The sequence below is a fragment of the Cryptomeria japonica genome, unplaced genomic scaffold, assembly GCF_030272615.1.
Source record: "Cryptomeria japonica unplaced genomic scaffold, Sugi_1.0 HiC_scaffold_230, whole genome shotgun sequence".
In the NCBI taxonomy this organism is placed as follows: domain Eukaryota; kingdom Viridiplantae; phylum Streptophyta; class Pinopsida; order Cupressales; family Cupressaceae; genus Cryptomeria; species Cryptomeria japonica.
In genome coordinates this window covers 82,765-91,682 of record NW_026729052.1, presented here as the reverse complement: position 1 = coordinate 91,682, position 8,918 = coordinate 82,765, and the positions used below count along the sequence as shown (strand labels likewise).

General features: G+C 33.3%; 1 long non-coding RNA gene across 2 annotated transcripts; it reads right to left on the bottom strand.

Annotated features, from left to right (window-relative positions):
- Nucleotides 1–4,840: 4,840 nt before the first annotated feature.
- Nucleotides 4,841–6,523, bottom strand: LOC131058444 (uncharacterized). 2 transcript variants are annotated; one of them, XR_009367466.1, is made up of 6 exons: nucleotides 6,399–6,523; nucleotides 6,125–6,289; nucleotides 5,954–6,027; nucleotides 5,586–5,657; nucleotides 5,372–5,486; nucleotides 4,841–5,266 (listed from the first exon to the last, which is right to left on the bottom strand). It is a non-coding gene; the product is annotated as an uncharacterized LOC131058444 (long non-coding RNA). The 2 variants fall into 2 exon arrangements; XR_009367465.1 differs by having other exon boundaries at nucleotides 5,954–6,289.
- Between the last annotated feature and the right edge of the window lie 2,395 nt (nucleotides 6,524–8,918).

The window sequence follows — 8,918 nt, the reverse complement described above, 5'->3', positions numbered from 1 at the left end:
GTGTTTGATGAAATGAGAGATTGATGATTTGGTGAATTGTGTTGCACGCGGATCTCTAGCACTTTTAAGGTAGATGTTACCGAAATTCCTTCTTTGAATTGCTTGCTTGTTTGATAAGATCTGATGTGATAAGGTGTAGAGAAATCTGAGATGTGTTACAGATTTGACTACCTAGTAATGAGAGGATTCACTCATGACCTAGTTTTAACCTGCGTAGATGTGTCTCTTAGGATGAGCTTATCCTAGATGTAGAAATAATCTAAAAAGTGATGTGATGTGTTTGATTTCAAGCAATATCTAAAAGAGAACTTGGGACAAGAACCTCTTAATGTTTTGAGAGTTGGGACGGATTGATGATGAAGTGATGATGTGTGAGTGAGATGATGGATGAAAATATTTTCAATTTCAATAAAAACTCTGTGTCACAAATGGGACGAACTCTACCTCTTTCCTTTCAGGTGTTGGAGGTATTTCTCGAGCTGTGTTGTAGGTGATGCAGACGTTTGGGAAGAAGTTGGGATTAATCTTTCCTCCTTGATTTTTGTGATAACCCAGAGCTCTATATTGCATAAAAGCTCTGCGGTTCAATGATTCTGAATCAAATTCGTTTGTTTTTCCTTGAAGGTATAGATGCATGCGATGTAGAAAGACTCTATGGGAGACAAAGATTTGTCGATTGATATAGAAGAATTTCCTCTTTTTGATCAAAGCCTTTGAGCTCAATGGTCTTCTTTTCAAGTTGATATTCTGATGACACTTCTTCTTTCGCAAGATGTGAAGAATGGTCATAAAATTTTGACTCTTTGTTTGTTTGTACCTTGTTTTTGATGTTTTGGGGTTGTTTTGACAAATGTCTGGTTGGATGAATACTTTGTTTTTGGATTTGGCTTTCTGATTTTTCTTTGACAAGAAAACAAAGCAAGCACACAAACACAAGAATGTTGCCTAAAAGGCACAAATGAGTATGGGTTTAGATTAACCCAATCCTTGGACTTGTATATGACCCTTCCTTTAGATGTATTTTAAGGTGTATTTCCAAAGCCTGAAGTCGGCTCAATTTGCACTTGGTCTGTAAAACGAACACACTTCAAACACTTTTTATCCCTAAGGTCAAATGGCCAGTTGTGATAAATTTAGCCCACATCTTGATATTTCTTCGACTTTGGTACTACATACCTTATGAATCCCGCCGTGGTAGGTAAGGATGTGATATACTAAGTTTTGCACGAGCATAACAAATAGATGATCCCTATGATGGGGGAGTCACCACTTTTATCAAGCCACAAGTGACTTTTCAAAAAACTATGTTTCTACTCAAGGAAATATGTATGGTGAGTATCTTGGGAGCAAAACCATCTATGCTCTTGCACTAAATTATATCGCAAATATTCTCAATCAATAGAACAGGTGGGCTACTACTTAAAGGTGTTTAGTCATGTTCGATGTTTTTGGACATAAGTTCATTCTGCAGTGACTCACTTAAGAGCCTTGTAACTAGTGGTGGGGCCCATTTGTCCTTTCGGCCAGTTACACTGTAGGAACAGCTATACCCAAGGCTACAGCTTTCGCTCTCACCTAATTTCTATAGTGGCTCGAAGGATTTACCGCTCGAGGTCGTTCCCAAGAGTATCGATCCCTTGGCAGGCCTCGCTTAAAAAGATAAAATTTTGAGCGTTACTAACACTTTTCTCTTGCACCTAGGACCACGAGAGCCAAGGGAGAGGATAGTGTGTGTTAGAGGTAGGACCACTCGACTGACTTTTTGCACAAGCGTGCCAAACACGTAAAAACACTTGTTCTTTTTAATCCAGCATTTGGAAATGTGATCTAACTATTTGGAGATGTTACTCCAACAGCCATGGTGTTTGTTTTAACTTCAAAAGGCAATGTGTTTTGTAATCTAGAATTCAAAAATCCTGGTCAACTTAACAAAAAGCATGTTTTGCTTGAAGTAAATCGCTTGCAAAAAAAATGGAACAGGTGGATTGTAAGTTTTTTTAATTGCACCAAAATTTGAAGTGTGGCTTGTAAATTCTTTAGTTTGATGCAAGAAAAGCAAATTTGTGTGTTGATTTTAAGCACCAAAATAAGGATGAATCCTAGCTAGAAAGCAATGGAAGTAAATGTTTGTTTTAAAGTGTTTTAAGGCACCAAAGGAAAATTTGTGATTTTAATGATGAGTTTTTAAACCTGCAAAAACAATGAATAGTTAGTAAAATCTATGTCCAAGGGGGGGCTTCTACAAGCCTAAGATTTTCAATTTTTCGGTTACAAGGTGAGTTTTACAACATTCTGTTGCAATAGCGCTAGTCTGCGTTTAAACAGAAGCGCTATTTCACACAGAAGCGCTGAAATAACAAAACTGACAGAGAGCTCGAAAGTGCTAAAAAGATCTTCAGTAGCGCTAGAAGAAGAATAGAAGCGCTAGAATAGTGACAAAAGCGCTGAAACTTTTACAATAGCGCTATTGTAAGGGCAATAGCGCTAAAATAAAAAGTGTCAATAGCGCCATAACATGTTCAATAGCGCTAAAGCGCAGCCTGTGTGACACTTTCAACAATCAAACATGTTAGTTAGAAAAAAAAATGAGATGTTTTTGGTGGTTCGATTCACATCAGGTTCACCAAATGATGCCCTCCTAAATGGCACAAGGTTAGTAAATGATCAACAACACAAAAAGACACAAAACCGTTAGATTGTTAGCGTTAGTCAATCAAAAACTAATCTAAAAAGGCATACCAAGAGAGACACTAAAAGCATGCTAATGTATTTAACAAACGAAACAAATATTATGAGACATATCCAACTGCCTCTTAGCATGGCTTTAGCTCCTTCCTCCCTTGTTCCTCTCCTCTCCAAGTTCCAAAATAGTGTAGCTCTCAGCAGCTTTTTGCACTATGGATGCTTATGGAGGATTGAGATTGAAATATTGTGCTTCAAATATGAAATGAGAAGCTAATGCTATGCTATTGATGCTAAAATGATATATTTTAACCAAAATAACAAGATATTAGATTGTCTATGCTAAAAATGCTCTCAAAAATGTCTATAGCTTAGATGCATACAAGTTTTCAGGATCTGGATTATGAAGAAATGGGCTCTATTTATAGGAAAAATGGAGCAATGGATGGTTGAGATTGAGCAATCTCAACAAGGGTCAGGATTGAATGATTTCAAATCCATGTGAGGGCTTTCAACCCAATCCCAGGATGACAAGTGTCGATGTGAGATAGGTTGAGAGGAAAGGGAATAAGCATTAAATGCCCGATATGACTTTGAGATTTAGAGTCAAGGTTGGTTGAATGAATAAACTCTTTATTCAAAGAATAAAGTTTTTATCCAATGGATAAACTCTTGTGCAAATGTGAAATGGATGAATATGGTCAAAAACAATAAATGTTTGGGGGGACAAGTTTGAAATAACCATAAATGGTTATGTAAGAGCCATAAATGGTCTTGGAAGACTTTGGGGGTTAATTTGTTGAACACACAAAGCATTAAATGCTTTTCAAAGACTTTGGAGTCTTTGAGAAGTGACTCCATTTTGCTTAGGAATGTGACAATATTTTAGGGGATGGATTAGGCTAATTAGAAAGGGGTTAGAAGAATCTAGAAGGGGATTAGATTTTGCAAGTGGATTTGGTGGGTGAGGGAAAATAGGATTTTATTAAAATAAAAATTCATTTATTTCAATAAATGTGTGCAAGTTGCATTTGTAGGAAAATGCAAGTGGGGGGGAGATAATGATTTAAATAAATATTTTATTTAATTTATTTAAAAGAGGAATAAGGGGATTTTAATTAAATAAATAGATTTTATTTATTTAATTGATTGTGAATTTGATTTAATGAATTAATTAAAATAAATTGAATAATTTATTTAATTAATAGGAGAATGTTTGAAGATGAATTAATTAAATATTAATTTAATTAATTGATGGCTAGTAGATTTTTTATCAAATAAATAGCGAATATTTATTTAATTAAACTGGACAGATTTGTGTGACTACAGAAACAACATTATCAAATTTGGAATGATAACTTATTAAATTTTCTCAATCACATGTTGATTATCTAATTTATCATTCCTTGAACTTTTGTTACAAACTCATTAAGTGATTCATTTTGACCGATTTGGAAGTTTTCAAAAATATTCCTTAATGATTACAACCTAACCATATGAACACTTTAACCATATGAACACTTTGATATGCATTTATAAGAATAGTCCATGCCTCTTTAAAACACGTACAACACTACTTATCCTAAGAGAAATTGATTGACATGTCTTGAATTACAAATACAGTTTCATTGTCTTTTTGTTAATTTTAATTGATTTCTTGTTTCAATTGATTATTTAATGCATTAATATTTTTCTCTGTTCTTCTCATTCTTCTCTCTATTCTTCTAAAACTTCTCGTCTTTTTCTAAGGTGTGATACCAATTGAAGGTATTATACTGTTATAAATGTTCTGAACTAGTTATGATCTGCAGATCATCAGCAGAGATGCTTCTATTCAATTTCGTTCTTTAACGCACAGGATTCTTTTATTTAATTTCAGACATCATAGGAAGTTCTTGATCATGACCAAGGATTGATTGATCAAACGATGAGAGATGAAGAATGCATTTCGATCACCTCAATAAATAGAGGTCTTTAATAAACAACAAATTTTAGAAATTCTAGAAACTTATCATATAAGTCTGTATAAATTACAAACTTAACGTATAAAATGTATATTTACGAATCTTATTGAAAAAAAAAACCTGCGCTTACAATGCTTCTCTTTTTAAATGATAGAAATAAAATATTCCAGCAAGAATCACATAGAGATTGAGAGAAAACTCAACCATGTTTGACAATTTAGAAATAAATATTTCATTACAATTATTCTCATGCCAAATGAGAGAAATTAAATATTCCAACAAGAAGCACATAGAGATTCAGATGTCAGAAATTAATATTATATACAACAATCTGCCCATAATATATTCCAAATCATAAATGGAAGTGGGTTCTCCTCTTTTTGCTCAAACATTTTGCATCTCTTTGGTTAAAGCAGGGACTATGGTGGTCAAAAGATCTCTGATAGTACTTTCTGCCCAACCTTTGTTGAATCTGGTCCGATAATTGACCCATTCTTCATGCTTTTGTTGAAGACGTTTCACAATTACTGGTAAACAACGATCTGGCTTTTCAAGCAACAGATCTATTATACGAAGCCCGCAATTACTATAAATGAGCTCAATGCACCTTAAATTCATAGCTGCAATGGCCGAATGTTGACATATTACTCATCACATTTGCAACCAACCAAAACTAAATACCCAACTTGTGACTCTAAGTACAACAACTCTTACAAAGAACCTACCTGTCAGGTGGTCTTCAATTCTGAAATGAGCACTTGTCTGAGTTGCGTTGTCATGTTGCTTTTCCAGTAACTCGTGTACACGCTTGAATTTTTTATGAGAATGTCCAACTCAAATCTGAAAATTCACAATTTGACAATGTTAAATACAAAATAATAAACATGTATACTATTGTCATAAATAGGGAGCACCCAACACCGAATGATAAGCTCTCACCCACTGTATCCAGTATGCCTGATTTGTTTCAAATAATCCCTTGCGTATATATTCTTCATTTTGGAAGGGCGTCTGCTATGACAAATCAAAATATCAATGAGGAGTTACAGAATCTTCAATTGTTAAGAGAACATTTTACTCAGCACTTATATACCAATTCATCATAACTAGAACAAATCCAAACAATTCAAAACAAGAAATGCATATAAAATGTAGGTTTCAAATGTTAAAAAAAGTTTTTAATAAAATTAAAGACAATGTAGTTTCTATATCACAATAATTTTTCCTTTATATCATTTCAAATCACACCCCACTCTATAATCCACCATCAAAATGAATAAACTAGAAGAAATCATATTCAGAATTACCTTAATCTTTTGGGAGGAATTTATTGCAACTTAAAAGAAGTTCATGGCTCAGCTGAACCCCAATCGCATCACATCTGCAAATTAAGCAAAAATGCCCGTTCAAAGAGCGTAAAATACATTATCAGTTAAAAATTCGGAAGCCCTAAATAAAGATTTGAAATGATTACATACGTCTTTGACCCAAAATCATTGAGGATTTGAATAAACTGTGCAAATTCTTCTGTGCAGATTTGAATAAACTGTGCAAATTCTCCTGTATCATCCTTGAAATGCTCTTTTACCGAAATCAGATACGATTGTGCATCTATCTCTGTTGGCAAAGGCATCTCTTCGTAACTGACATTAACGCAGCACAAATGACAAGAAATAGTCAGAAATCTCATGTAGTGCACAAGCTTGATTAAAAAACTAATTATTTTCCAGCTTAGTATAAAAACTAACTTACCGTTTTGTTCCCCGACTCTCTCATCTTTCCTTCTCCGCTGCTCTCTTCATTATATAATTAAAGCAAGATGGGCTTGACAAAATCCGATTATATAATTAATTTTGTCGATTGGATTTTTGCTAATAACTAGGTAATCTCAACTTACCCGCGAAATGCTGTTTGAGGGACAAAAAGCATCGCGATAACATCTCGTGACCAAAACTAACGTGAAACGGCATCTCGTACAACTGATAACATCCGTTTGAACAAAACCAAGTGTACGAAATCTTTTTAATTCTCACCTGTTAACTGTAGTTTTTGCCGCCCATTATGATAATTTTTATTTTTATTTACACGAAAGGTGTATTCTATATGAAGTTGAGCAGCTCACTTCAAATATTAAGGGTACAAAATTCTTTACACGGAATGGAAGATGATTCAATAAATCACAATCGTCCATCTTTCCGTCAATTCATCTTCTTCGACGGTTTAACTCCTGGATAAATGATGCCTCAGTGGGCGACCCGACACATTTTCCCCGGGCCGTTAGTACCATCGATGTTATTACTCTACCAACACTGTCGGGTCCAGAACAATTTGCCTTTGAAATCTGTGTGATGGTGGGTCCTCAAGTCCAGTCAGCCCCTTGCCTTCTGTCAGAGCATGCTAAGAGTCTTTCAGCGTACTCATAAAAAGATAGGGCACGAATTTCAAACATTCCCAACTGTCTCTTTGCCATCTGTTTACTATGCTTGCCAAGAAGGCTGTGGGATAAGTTTTTGAGTTAAAAGATATTTGACTTGAGAGTATTAAATTATTTTTGCTGTCTGATATACATGGAAGTTAAGGACATTTAAATTATTTTTGTTGCCTTGTATACGTATTTGGATATTTGCTCCACATAACATTGAAGTGAGTTCATAAGTCTAATTACAAATAGAAATCTTCCAAATTCAAATAATTCAATATCTGTTGTTATAGGACTTTCTTGGGATTGTATCATGGCAATGTTAGGGCCTCAACCTTCACCCAGCTTCAGTATAAAGTTTTTGGCAGAAGCTAAGAGTTCCTCTTTTTCTTTGCTATTAATTATCTTAACTGTAAATTTCATAGTTGAACGAATATCAAATAGTCCAATGGTCTTAATTAGAATAAGGATAAAAATTATAAAAATTAATAGACATATTAATTTTTTAAGTTATATTATTATCCTTTTTAATAATTAATTTTAATGAATTGTTTTTAAAAGGGCTTGGTCCTAGGTCGCCCCTTCGTGGATCGCAACTTAAGGTGTGGTTATGCTCCCCATGGTCTTGAGTTCGAGTCGTGTGTGTTGCTACCTTGTGACCCAGTCCTACACACGCGGAGATTAGTCTCGCTTCGGCGAGGACACCTCAAGATTCCACGATAGTGAATATAAAAAAAATGTTTTTAAATTAAATTTACCTATTATTAATGAAATTGTCATAATATAAATATTACTCTTATCCGCTTTAATAAAGAGAATAGTTTAATTTTTTAATTTAATTATTTATTAATTTATAAGTGTATTATTTATTATTAAAAATAATATTATAATTATATTTATTAATATATATTATAAATTATTAAATATTAATATATATTATATTTTACAATAAAACTATTAAATATAAGTATGTTAATTATTATAATTAATAGTTAATATATTTTTATAGAGGGGAAGAGTACGAGTAGTCACCTTAAGCTTCTAAACAATACATTGAATTTAGATGTTTTTTTTTTTTTTTCTTAGTATGAGACTTAGGTGTTTATAGCTATTGTTTGGCTTTTGGGTAGTTATGAAAAATGTGATGGGATTTGTGCATGCAAGGATAAGAAAGTGTTCATTTTAAGTTGAGGTCTTGATACATATTTTACATTTTCTCATTAACTGTTCACTTTGACCACCACAAAAATTGTATAATTATCCAATATTTATGCAAAAATGCCCCAATAATTTATTGGGTATACTAGTGGGCAACAAGATGATTTTTAGTGGACTATCTTCATTAATGAAATCTAATGAACCATTGTTGGAACATGAATGTTAATTGGGCCACTTCCCCAACTACAAATTAAATTAACACATAAATATAATACAATATATGATATACATTTATAATGATACAAAATAAATTATATATAATATAATTATTTTATTATTATACATATTATCATTAAATATTATATTTTATTGTACGTATATCTTTCCATATGATCTCTCTCTCTCTCTCTCTCTCTCTCTCTCTCTCTCTCTCTCTCTCTCTTTATTTGTAGATCTTTCTACCTTTTTATCTCTCTATATGTCTCTATTCCTCTCTCTCTATATCTCCTTATATCTCCATCTCTCTATCTCTCCCTATTTAAATCCATACCTCTCCATCTTTATCTATCATTTTACCTTTCTTCATCTCTCCCTGTCTATCTCCATAACTCTCTATCTTTACCTCTCTTTTTTCCTTTCTCTATCTCTCTATATATTTCCCTTTGTCTTCCTCTCTCCTTTTATATTCATCACTA